Genomic DNA, 13,979 nt, shown 5'->3' with positions numbered 1-13,979 from the left:
GACATTCAAAACATTTAGGCATTTGGCAGACTCCCTTATCCAGAGCGACTTACATTTTTATCTTATTAAACATCTGAGCAGTTGAGGGTTAAGGGCCTTGCTCAAGTGCCCAACAGTGGCAACTTGGTGTTGTGGGGTTTGAACCTAGGATTTTCTGAACCATAGTCCAATGCCTTAATGCTTAATAGCTCAATGCCTTAACCACTGAGCTACCCCTGGCCCCAGAGGTACTGCAATCTTTGTGCTTCACTGAAACATGGCTGAACCCGAGCAGTGCCAGATCATGCCATCCAGCCGTCCAAGTTCTTCTCAGTCCACTGCATGGACAGAACTGTGAAATTGGGGAAGTTAAATTGAAGCGGTATGTTTAATGGTAAACAATAGCCAGTGCAACAGCTTGAACACTATCTCTCTTACCCTTCTGCACACCCAACTTGGACCTGCTGACTATCAAATGTCATCCTTTTTAGCTTCCCCGGGAGTTTACATCGTTAATACTCGGCACTGTTTATATTCCAACTCAGGCGAACATGGACACTGCCTTATGCGAGCTGCATGTGGCTTTCACAGAGCATCAAACACAACAGTGGGACGCTTATTGTGGTGGGGAACTTTAACAGTGCCAACTTAAACAAACATCATCTGCCCCACCAAATGTGAAAAAACCCTGGACCATTGTTATACTACATTCACAGACACCATGGTACAATCTCAGCATTCATTTGGGAAATCCAACCATGCTGCCATCTTCCTCATGCCAGAATATAAGCAAAGGCTTAAACAGGAAGCTCAGAGGGAAGATCACATGCTGGATGGACCAATTGATGGCCGCTCCATACGATGCACTGGATGATGCAGACTGAGACATGCTCCTGAGCAGCACTGATGACAGCAATGTGTAAACGGAAGCAGTGCAAAAAATTACCATCAGAATGTTTTCCAATCAGTAGCTGTGGGTGGATAAAACCATATGTGATGCTCTGAGACCTCGCACTGCCACCTATAACACAGGACTTGCCTTAGGTATCATGGACCTATACCAGACTGCATCATACAACATTCACAGGACAGTGAAGGAGGTGCAGCAGAGCTACAGGAGGGAACTAGAGTCACAGTTCCAACAAAATGACTCTTGGAGCCTGTGGCAGAGACTAAGGACAATAACAGTCTACAAAGCACCACTTTGCTGTGGCTAACAATGCTAATAGCATGAGAAATGTTAACAATGCTAATGGCTGCAGACAGGAAGAGAATGCCAAAACCAGAAACGGTTCATCATCATGACGTGAGAAGAACCCTTACAAAAAATAACTGCAGTTTTTGTGAAGTACAATGCAATACAATGCAGTTGAAATGCAGTACAATTCAGTTGGAATGCAGTACAATGCAGTACGATGCAGTTGTATTGAAATATGATTCTGTATCATTGTCCATTATAAAAAAAATAACTGAAGCTTTTGGAATTAAAACTGCTGTTTTGTGAAATACAATGAAGCACTATTTATTAAGTAATAATTCAGTTAATATCTCCAGTGTTCCTCGTATCACCTCAGAGCAGACTCTGGAAAAGGGGAAGAGGTAGAAGGCCAATAGGTCACATGGTCCGTCACGTGGGAGTTTTAGTACTTAAAATAAGTAAAGTGTAAAGTGTATTAAAATGAATCTGGTTCATATGACACACATGACAATCCAACAGTAACTGTTAAAGTAAATTGAGACCTTCACCTTCCAGCAAAACGGCACCATGCTGACAACATTATCTCTCTCAGGAACACGATGCAGCTGAAAGCTTGACCTAGTCATAAGAGGAAACCCAGCTAAGCTTTCACTAACCCTGTCCACAAATTGTACAAATAAGCAAGCCATTGAACTGGGAAGAGATAGTTTCACGTCTCAGCAAGCAAAGAAACGGTTTCACGTCTCTCACTCAAATGGTTTAAATCTGCAAACAACCACTTGCACAAGATAGAAGTAGTTGCAGATCCCCAAAACGTTGTATATCAGCAAGCAACTTCCTTGAATGAGGAAGAAGCCAGTTTCACAATCCTCCTGGCAGTTGCTTACCACCAGAATGTGTTTCCTGCTTCATCTCGTGATTCAAGAACAAAGAGCATACCTTCAGGGACAGTACGGCAAATATAACATTATATGTATGTGCTCACATAGAATGTTTGATGTCTTTATGTTGTGTTTACAATTTTTATCCTAAACATAGGAGGGGCAATTAACAGGTACAGTATAACCCTTGCTATAGATAAAAGAATGAATGGATATGCAAGACATGGGATGTTTGGTATCAAATGAAAGCTCAGTATATTCAATGAACGTTGATGTGCATGAAATCTTAGTCATATGGCTTCCCACATGACAGACCAAACCACAGGTTAATGTGGGCACAAAAAGGAGGGTGTTGCTACACCCACAACCATCTCTGATTGGGAAAAACGGCGGCATAAGGTCAAAAACCCAAGGTCTTGAACAGCCTCAGGAGAACATTCTAGACGCCAATTCACCTATTCATGAGCTGAGTGATCACAAATTCTATCATTTTGGCATCTTTGCCAAGTATTGGTTTTTCTTCTTCTTCTTTTTTCTTTTTCTTCATCATTCTTGGGTGCACTGCTGCCTCTCACTGGTGCAGTAATGTCATTGCTTCCTTTGTTGCTACATATGTGTTGCAGGTAAACATCAATAAAACTATTAAGTAAATTGTTTTACTCACACCGCACAAACGAAAACACTTATATTTATTTTATTTGTATTTATTTGTATTTTTTTAAAGGTAAAGAGCAGGTTTTTTTTTTACTTTATATTTTGTGTTAATTATTTTTATGTATTTTTTTTTGGGGGGGGACGAATAAATAAAGTTTATATTATTTCTTATGTGAATTGTAATTTGGTTTACGAGTGTTTTGACATTTGAACCCACTTCCTGAACGAATTATGCTCGTAATCCAAGGTTCCAAAGTAGTTTTGATGATAACAAGTGATGTATAAGAGTTTTTTATATTTTGTTTCTTTTCGCAAAAAGAATTCTCATAACTTTATAACAATCATCTTGGTACTTTTCTGGTCTTGAACGTGGTAATTGCCAAGACTGCATATGGAGAAAAAGAAAGTTCTCAGATTAAATTTTTGTTATTTCCTAATCTGTGTCTGTAACGATGCATCTTGCGCGAAGGGCAGAGCCCGCTTAAACTGTTCAGTATGGGCAGATCCGCAGGCTGCTACCACGTGGAGTTCTGAACAGGCAAAGGCGCGGCCATTCATGCACACGGCTGCCAAACAACGCCACGCTCAGGCAATCAGCCTGAATGAGCCGCACCTGGCAGAGCGTCTATATAAGGGTCCTAAAACCTCCGCACTTCGTGCGAATATTTCAGGTAGCCCCGGTAAGGTATCAGGGCCAAGACAAAGACAAAGAAAAGAAAAAAAAAAGAAAAGCGCGCAAAGAAAAAGACAGAGGCAAAGCCCCAGCCTCTGCCTCCTTAAGACGCCGGCGAGAGAGAAAGAGAGCGTCACGCAGCCGTGTAGCGTGCGCTCTCCAGTTAAGTATTAAGGTTGCATAAAACACAAACCCCTCTTTCCTCATAAATCCTCGGTAAGGGCGAACACCCCGAGAGGATATTGTTTTTGTTTTGTTTTCCAGAGCCCCATCCGTTCTTACGTAGACTGCGGAGCTCTGTTTATTTTGTGTTATTAGTTTTCATTTGTTTCCCTTTAAGTTCTCTTAATTTTTTTTATTATTTTTTTTATTAAGGATTTTCAAATAATACAAACACAATCAAACAGACAGACAAACGAACGAACAAACATACACACCCAACCACTTAACCCATCCATCCACCCACAGCGCTAAAAAAATATAACAATATGCAATGTACAAGAAAATATAAATCTCTGCCTGCTGAAGTTAAGCAAAGCAAAACATGATGGGAAAATAGAAACCGCTGTTAAAATAAACATTCAGAGTTTTTGCAAAAAACAGTGGAGAGGTTTCCAGAGTTTCCAAAATTTGTCCGACCTGTGATTAAGATCATGAGTTAGTTTCTCCAAGGGAAGAAAAGATGACAGCTGGGATATCCACATAGTAATAGTTGGAACCTGGGGAGTGGACCACTTCAGCAAAATGCATTTTTTTGCCAAAAATGAAAGGGTTGTAAACAAGAGCTCGGAGTCCAAGTCAAGAAGGCCTTCAGGAATATGACATATACAGTGCAGGGGACAGAATAAAATGTTTTCCAATTATCTCTTAAGTTACAGAGTGAACCCCCTTCCAGAATGATTGGATATTGTCACAGGACCAGAATACATAAAAATATGTACCCCTATGTGCTTTACATTTAAGGCAAAGATTGAAACTGCCTGGAAACATTTTGTGAGGACGTACAGGTGTAAAGTAAATTCTATGAAAAAATTTGAAATTTTGTTCATGTAAAGATACTGAAGTGCTTTTTGGGAAAATTGTGGTCCAAACTGCTGGATTAAATGATACCCCCAGATCCTGTTCCCACAGTGATTTTAGAGAGTCATAGGCTGAGGAATCTGAGTGCACTAATAAAGCATAGTACTTAGAGGTGGCCCCTTTAAGAACTTTAGTTGAAATGATGGTTTCTTTCATTTCTGATAAAATAGTACGAAATTTGTTCTGCCTTAATAGGGATTCAAAGAAATGCCGGACCTGCAGGTACTTAAAAAAATCTACAGAGAGGATATTAAACTCTGCTCTAATTTTTTCAAATGACTTCAGGGTATCACAAGCCAAAAGGTCTGAAAAGTCAGACACGCCCTTAGAACCCCACTCCGACAGCCCGATACTCCTAATCTGAATTGGAAAATCAGGATTAAATGCCAAGGGAGAACAGACAGAAATAATGTGAGGAATGCCCAAATATTATTTTTACATCTTTCCAAACCAGTAATGTATTATAAATAATTATATTATCAGTGAGACGTTTTATCTGATTGATATTATTAATAAACCAAAGGGATTCTAATCTCCTGGGATAACAAAATAAGGATTCAAAGTCAATCCATAAAGCGTCCTGCCTATTCATAATCCAGCTTGTTATAATTTTGAGTTGAGCAGCCCAATAGTAAAGCTGAAAATTGGGCAGCGAGAGACCCCCCAAATCTCTTGGTTTACAGAGTTTAGAGAGATCAACTCTCGGATTTTTATTATTCCAGATATAATGAGATATAGAAGCGTTTAGTGATTTAAAGAAGGATGAATTTAAATAACACGGAAGATTTTGGAACACATAATTTAGACGGGGCAGTACATTCATTTTTATAACATTGACTCTCCCCAAGAGGGAAGTCCAAATCGATCTTCCTCTGATATCGACAATAATGGAATTTTGCTTAGATAGCCGGCAATGTCTAGGCCTGTCGCTTTTGATTCCGAGCTATAAAGAGATGTATAAAAATCCCTAAAAGTTCCGTTTATAGTTAAAGGGTCTCTTAAAATGTTACCATTCTCATCCCGTATCGTAACAATTGAACGATCATTATTTTGATTTTTTAGTTGGTGAGCAAGCAGTCTACTGGATTTATTGCCAAATTCATAATATTTTTGTTTAGTAAAGAGCAAAAGCTTCTGAATGTGGCTGGTATGGTCCATACTCAGATTGGTTCTTGCATTCACCAGCGCTTTTAAATTTGAAACTGTAGGGGATTCCTTATGAATTTGCTCCAATCTGGAAACTTCTTTTTCAAGCTTTTTCCTATTCCTGTCCCTGACTCTTTTAAGGTGAAAAGTGTAAGAGATGAGATGACCGCGTAGAGTGGCCTTAGCTGCATCCCAAATCATGGCGGAGGATACTGGGGACTCTTATCAGACCAGAATTGAGATAAACAGTCTGAAACAAAAAGACAAAAAGAGTCACTGTTTAAGAGGGATGTGTTAAACCTCCAGTATGAGGTTCTAGGAATAGTGAAAGCAGGGTCTATCTGCAAATGTACTGCTGCATGATCTGACAGAGTAATGTCAATACAACAGGACTGGATCGCATTCAAAAATTGCTTAGGGATAAAAAAATCCGTTAAGAACCTTAGATGATTTGGGATTCGATACATTTGCAGACGAGGATTTATCTAGAGAGGCATTCATTACACAATTGAAGTCTCCAGCTAAAAAACCTAGACCTTTACAATAATAATTAAACAATAAAATAATATGCGATATGAAACTAGGCGAGTCAAGATTTGGTGCGTAGACATTTAGAATTGTTATATGATGATTATAAATTGAGCCTGTAATCATAATGAATCTTCCTTCAGGATCTGATTCCTTTTTCTCTAGGCTAAAAGGTAGTCTCTTATAAAAATGGCCACCCCTCTCTTATTCTGTAAGTAAGAAGAAGAATGAACCTGACCTACCCAATCTCTCCTCAGCTTTAAGCTTTCAGTATTAGACAGTTTAGTTTCCTGGAGCAGTACTATGTCGGGCTTTTGTTTTTTCAGATGAGTTAAAATTTTATTCCTTTTTATTACATGGCCAATCCCTTGAACATTCCAGGTAACAAGTTTAAGTGAACCAGTCATGAAAAGCAACAGATTGAAAATTTAAATGGCAGAGAATCAACCTTGTAAAACTAAACCATGAAACACAGTGAACAAAATTGCAGCGCTTACCCATCCCTATTCTGTCCCCAAACGACAGAACAAAACAACCCCTAATGAAGTCACCAAACACATTAAACATACCGTAGTCCTAACTCAACTGAAAGACTGAATAACAACTTAGTCGCCAGAGACAACGTCCAAACCCCGGGTTAAATTGAAAAAACTTAAATCAGGGTCCCCTTTAAATAAATAAAAGAGGCGTGCTTAAAGAAACTGAAACCTTATATGCGTAACTTTTGAGACCAATAACAGTACAAATAAATTAATAAAAATAAGAGAGAAATGAAAGATAATAGTAGTAATAATAATAACAATAACAAATAAGAGGATGGGTTCAGTTTCAATGAGTTGCACAGTTCAAAACTGTAAAGAGTGAAGGCAGGGACTCAGTGAAAGTCAAGTCTACGTTCCTTCAATATAAACGAAAACAAATAAAATAAAATAAAAATAAAATAAAATACCTCAGTCAAGATTTTCCATGAAAGCAGTAGCTGTCTCGGGACTGTCAAAAAGGCGAATCTGCCTATTATAAAGACAGCGAAGCCGTGCTGGATAAGCAAAGCCTCGATCAATGTTACGACGGGCCATTAGTTTCCCCACGGCATCAAACTCGTGGCGTTTGCGCAAAACCTCCGCAGACAGGTCAGAATAAAACCGTAAGCTAGAGCCATTGTAGGGAATATCACGCTTCTTTAAAGCTGCCTTAAGCACCTCTTCCTTCTGAGAATACCGGAGAAATCGAACCAGGACACTTCTCGGAGGCTTGTTCGCCAACGGGCTTGGAGCCAAAGTCCAATGAGCGCGTTCAATCTCCAGCGGCGGGAAGTCAGCAGGTAGGCCAACCAAACTCGGGATGAGATTTTGAAGAAAGGCCGCGAGCGGGGTAGAGCCCTCTGCCCTCTCCGGGAGATTGATGATCTTCAAATTTTCTGACATCCGCGGTTCTCCAGGTCATCGACTTTTAGCCGTAACATATCCACTGTCTTTTGCATTGCAGAAAGCCGAGTGTCATGGTTGCTGTAACTGTCCTCAGTGACAGAGATTCGGGATTCGGCCTCATCCACACGCCTTTCTAAGTCGGTCGTCCAAATAGATAAGTTAGAGAGAGAGAGTTCAACCGACGCCACAGATGTTTTTATATCGCCCAAAGCTCTGTCAATCGTGTCTAGCTGTGTTTCAACCGATTCGTCCATATTATTAACACGTGCGGCCAGAGATTTTATTTCTGCTAGAATTTGATCAGTAGTTGCCATACCAGATGGATTTAAGGCAACGTTACTGGTTCCTTCGTGCTGGTCCTTGTTGGCAGAGCACGGGGTCGAACAAAGCACTGTTTTTTTTTTCCCACACCAGAGGACGAGCCAGACGGAGAAAAGATAGGAAATTCTTTGTCACGCTGTGGCTTTGGCATAATTGAGACAAAATTTGACCAATAATATGATGTTACTTAAAGAAAACGAGACAATAAGCCGAGGTTTGGAGAGAGCCAAGTCTCAAGCGTCCATCTTGCTCCGGGTCACGTGACCTTCCCCTAAATTCTCTTAATTGATAATCCCACGCCATCTCCAAACGGGAAGTTCTTCCCGTGCGTATCATAAGCACTCTCACAGCCTCCTATTTCACTGACCCCCTCTAAAGCCCTGCGTCAGGGCTCTTATCATTAAAAAACATCTTGTGGTGCGGCATTCCATACCGCATCACGTAACAGTGTCCTGAAGATGAACAAAGTGTAGAATGACAAGGTTTAGCAAATGATGAGATGAGATGGGTTTTTGGGAGAATTAATCCTTTTACAAACTGATTGGTACTGTAACTATAGAATGCTATATGATCTTTGTTCTAAAATTTCCTACTTTTAGAAACCAGATGTGACAGCAATACGCACATTGTTGCTCTGAGGCCTGCCCGTCTTGCTTGGTAATGATGTGAGTCAATGTGTACTCACTGATTTCTGTGTCAACCTAAAACTAGGACTCGTTAATATTATATATTCTTTGGAAGTATTAAAATCATATTAGCAGCCATGAAATATGCAAAATGTGATATGTACAATGTGATATGCATATGAGAATTTTCTCATGCAATGTAAGTACTATACCTTGAATCTTTAAGTTGAGATAAAAATAAATAAAGATAAAGAAAGAAAAACAATGCATGTAAATACTTAATGAGGAATGGTTAAACAGCAGTTTAATTGTTAAACTGACAATTAAGCACCATTTTCATTGTTTCCCTGTTGTAATATTGATGATGCCTGGGCACAAGTACCTGTTGGAGTGTTGACTGTCATTGATGAACACATTCCTCTCCTACCAAATCTACCGTACCATGATCCAATTTCTACTGCCGTCATTATTGAGGGAGGTATTGTCTTTGACAAAAACATAAAAAAAAAAAAAACACTTTCAACTTCTTTCAAAAAGTAATGCTTAGGTTGGGACAGAACAAACTCCCACCAAAACATTAACAAACGTGTAAGAATGGTGATGATTTGTGTTAGATTTCAATTGTTCATGACAGTGGATATTGATTAAAGTGTTAAATTCTGTTTAAGATGATTTTTTTGTTCCAGAAAATTAATTTAATGTAGAATTTTAAATAGATTTATTTTACCATCGAATGGTTTGTATTTCATTATAAAAGTTTTAAAAATTGTAAAACCTAAAGTGAATATTTGAAATAATTTTATACCCCAGTGCAAACTTGTGCCTGTCAGTTTTCACGAAGAAAAAAATACAGTAAATTTACCCTTAAACTGTCACTGCTAAAGAAATCTATTTATTTAATCAAGCATTTTTATAAATAGATTTGTCTTAGGTTAAGGGGCAGATCTAGGGGACTCATGGACATAAAGAATTATGGTGAAATGGTAGTCTCAATGGTTAGTCTGGTTCCTCTTCCTATTACCATCTCAGGGAGTTTTTCCATGCCACTGTCGCCCGCGGCTTGCTCACCAGGGACAATCTGCTCACCTTGATTCATGCACACTTACATTCCATACAAACTTAAATAATTCTTTTGATTGTGTAAAGCTCCTTTGCGGCAATGACAATTGTTAAAAGTGCTATACAAATAAAATTGAATTGAATTGTACTAAACATGAGTACATCTAAAGTAAACAATCAAGTATATGCTACAATTTAGTTTTAAGTTAGTGGAACTCTCTTGTAAGTATACAATACTAGAGAGGCATTTGTTAATACTACAAACTTTTTCCATTTAACTTTTTTAAGGCAATCGCTTTGCATGTTTATTTTATGTAAGGTTTACTAATTGGATTTTACAGTGCACACAGGACTGCGTGGCCACTACCAACTCTACCTCCATCCTCAAGTTTGCTGACCACACCGTGGTGGTGGGCCTGATCACTGACAACAATAAGACGGCCTACCTGGCGGAGATAAAGAAACCTAGAGAACTGGTGCCAAAGGAACAAACCTTTTCCTAAACATTAGCCAAAAGTCGTTAAAAAAAGACAAAAGAATTTAAAAGTGCACTTCAAGGGTCAACTTCAAGATCAAATCAAGGGAGGAACAATCAGACCCCTGTCATTAACAAGAGTCCAGTCGAGAGAGTGGACTGCTGCTGGTTCTGTCAGGACGATGATCACGGAAAGGCGTGATGTCCGTCGGTGCGTAGAGGCGGATCCAGACGCAGGTGCAGGAACGAGGCGTTGACTGGTCGAGGATGAGTGAGAGCGAGCAGAGCAGAGAAATCCGTCAGCGTGGTGTTTGTGCTGGAACGTGAAGATAAGCCGTAGTCGTAAAAGTGCGTTGGGTCGTGAGCCGTGAAGTCCGTCAGCATCGTGACTGTGCCGAGACGTGAAGATAAGCCGTGGTCGTGTAGGCGCGCGTTGGGTCGTGAGCCGTGAAGTCCGTCAGCGTGGTGTCTGTGCCGAGAAGTGAAGATAAGCCGTAGTCAAGCGAGCGCGCGTTGAGTCGGGAGCAGTGTAATCCGTCAGCGTAGCGAGCAAATCCAAATCGAAAGACAAGGAGGGAAAAAACGAGAATCGGAAACAAACTTGGCAACGTGAGGGCTATCAAAGTAAACGCAGGAAAACTGTTACAAGAGACACAATAATCTGGCAAAGATCCAGTGCGCTGCGCTTTCTTATAAGCACAGAGAAATCAGCGCTGAATGAGAGACTGGTGTGCAGGCGGGGCGGAGCGGGGGCGTGGAAGTGACACGACAGCGTGGGAAAACAAGGGCGCGTGATGAGGAGCTTGACAGCGTGGGAAAGGAAATGTCAACTGACAGGAGCGGTCTTAGATCAGCGCGGAGCGCTGAGAGCAAGACAGGTACCTCATGTTCACATCACACAAGACCTGCCACGATCTTGTCACATCAACACCATAGTGGAGGAGGTCCAACAGTGTCTCTACCACGTTTGATGCTTAAGACTTTAGGTTGCTGTCCAAGGTGCTTAGTAACTTTTACTTCTGCACCATAGAGCGCATCACCATAGAGACAGGAAACATTACAGCCTCGCTGTGGGAACAGCACCATGCTGACACACAAAGGAAGTGTGAATCGATCAGCTGAATGCATCATCCGCACTAAGCTTTTTGACATGCACTTAATCTACAGCAAGTGGTGTTGGACTAAGGCCAGAAAGGATCCTCAGCTTCCACTCTCTGAAGACCACTGTGAGCTTCCTGGACAACAATCAGAACACTCTTTTAGCCACTGCTCGGAATCTTTGGGTAACCTTGGACAAACAGCTGTCATTTTCCCAACACATCGCTAACTTTACCCACGCTTGTCAATTTCTTCTTTACAACATTAAAAGAATTCACCCATTTCTTTCTTCACAGGCTACTCAGGTGCTTGTTCAGTCCCTTGTTATTTCAAGATTGGACCACTGCAACTCAAGGAAGACATTCATCCAGACTCTTTTCTGTCCTGGCACCTAGGTGGTGGAATAAACTCCCTCTAGATGTCCGTACAGCGGACAGAGTGACAGAGTCTTTGACAATCTTTAAACGACGACTCAAGAAATATATTTTTTTCTCAATACTTGGACTAATCCCCCCCATCCAAAAATAAATAAATAAATTAATTAATTAATAAACCTTCCCAGCTGTTTTGACTGATGGCACTTAGCTAGTAACCAACATAGTAACCCAGTGTTAGTATCTATCCAATGACGGAAAATTCAAAGCACTTTTGTAGATCGCTCTGGATATAAGCCAAATGCCCAAATGCAAATGTAAATGTAAACCAGAGAGACTGAGGAGGAGCTTCTTCCTCGCAGCCTATTCGTGCCCTTAACCAGAAAACCACAAATAACCAAACTAGTCAAACTTGTCTTTGTTTCCTTCATACCTGTTTGATGAAGCACATTACTCGCCACACTGCAAATTTTCACAGTTTATATTTCACACATTTCTTGTTTTTGTTTTACACATAAAATAAGGACTAACTTTATTTAGACAATACTACTGCTGCTATGACACATCATTTCATTCCATACTTCATGTTTCACTCATGCTGATGTTATATGTTCATGCCATATTATTTCCGTTTTTATAGTTTTATTTAATATTTCTTAGTAATTAAATCCACTTAGCATATTCTGTATGTTTTATATATTCCATATATTTCTATTTTAATTATACTTTTTTGCTTGTTAATTCGAAAAAATTTGTAGATTTAAATATTGAATTCCATTTTTTTTTTATTTTACAGAATAGTTTTATATTTATTTGATTTTTTTTTATTGGAAAGTCTATTTTTAGTTTAATAGTATTCTGTAAGGAAATGCTTTTATCTTTCTATTCTATCATATATATCTATATATATATATATATATATATATATATATATATATATATATATGTTGACCTGTCAGTTGTTTTTTTTTTTTTACTACTCTTTAAACTCTGCCATACTATTAATAATAAATAAATCTGCACCTTAAGTTCAGGCAACCAAAAATCAGCTCCCTGCTCCACACTAAGCTAAATACACAAATTAATCAGTTAATCAGTAAATCAGAGATCAGTGTAGAGGAAGTGAGATTGAGATGAAGACGGCTGAGTGATCCTCTTTCTCCCAGAATAGAGCAGCACTTTCACCAGATGTTCAACTTTCTTCAGCCAAACTCACTGAAGCACAACACACAGCACTGAATCTACAGCTAAACACACTCTCTCATCACACTGATAATGACTATTAACTGGAATAAAAGAAGACACAATGTCCAAAATCAAGCTTTATTTCAGCAGAGCAAAACTACAGGAAGAGCAACAGGACAGTGAAGAGAGTAAAGACAGAAATGTCAGCATTGTGTAGAATTGAAACTCTATTGTAGATGGATGTGTAAGCAGCTCAGTGTTAAATTCTATCTTGGAGCTGTTAGCCTTCACACTGGCTCTTTCTGAACGTGACCGGATGATTGACGCCGTCATGGGAGACCTTACAGACAAACTCCTCCCCCTTTTCCCACAGTGCTTTGCTGAGGGTCAGGGTGCTGCTGCGTGTGTAACCGTCCTTCTTCTGTTCTTCCGCGCTGGTCAGAACCCCGTCCTTCACCTCTGAGCCGTCCACCGTCCAGCTCACCAGCGCCCCCTGTGGAGAGTAGGCAGACAGCAGGCAGAGCAGCGAGGCCGATCCCTCAGACAGCTGCAGAGAGGAGGGAGGGAGCAGAGACACGGAGGGCTTCACCGTGGGACCGGCTGGAGACCACAAACACACAATAAACACACATTTACACACACTTACACAACATTTACTCATTACTGCTTATTCACATGACTGCAGTTCAGTAGAACTACTCAGCAGGAGAACATTTACTAGTTACTGCTTATATTGTGGAGCGACTCGGACTTTGATCAGCTTTATTTGGTGTTAAACACTTCTTACTGATGTGTAATATAAAGTGCTCCCTGTGTGATAGTAGGAAATGGATCTGATTACAGAAATGTTCAGTTTTTAACACAAACACACAGCAGCATTCTCCTGTATTTTACTTCAGAACAATTTACACCAGTGGTCTTCTCCTGGAGGACACCTTGCCCTGCTCATTTTCATGTTTTCTTTTATACCATACATCTGATTAATCTACCCATGTAATTAACTGCCTCTTCTAAATAAAGGTGAAGGTAAAAAGGAAAAACATTAAAATTTTTAGGATTCCAGGACCAGAGTTGAGGACCACTGATTTACTCAAAACTACAGATATCAGCCATTGACTCGTTTTCCATTCACCAACATCTGCATATTTAATAAATGTTAAATATTCACCCAGTAATTTATTATTAAATTTAATGCTTTAAGGTTTAAACTTACCCCCAACGTATTATTAATAAATATACACATTAATGAACTTAAAAGGGGATTTAATTTATATA

At 39.7% G+C, this 13,979-nt stretch overlaps 1 gene segment (V, D, J or C); it reads right to left on the bottom strand.

Annotated features, from left to right (window-relative positions):
* Positions 1-13,979, bottom strand: part of LOC128516013 (Ig kappa chain V-V region MOPC 21-like) — a 226,157-nt gene that overhangs the window by 39,897 nt on the left and 172,281 nt on the right.

This window comes from Clarias gariepinus, chromosome 2 (genome assembly GCF_024256425.1).
Source record: "Clarias gariepinus isolate MV-2021 ecotype Netherlands chromosome 2, CGAR_prim_01v2, whole genome shotgun sequence".
NCBI classification, from domain to species: Eukaryota; Metazoa; Chordata; class Actinopteri; order Siluriformes; family Clariidae; genus Clarias; species Clarias gariepinus.
This window is presented reverse-complemented; position numbering and strand designations above follow the sequence as displayed.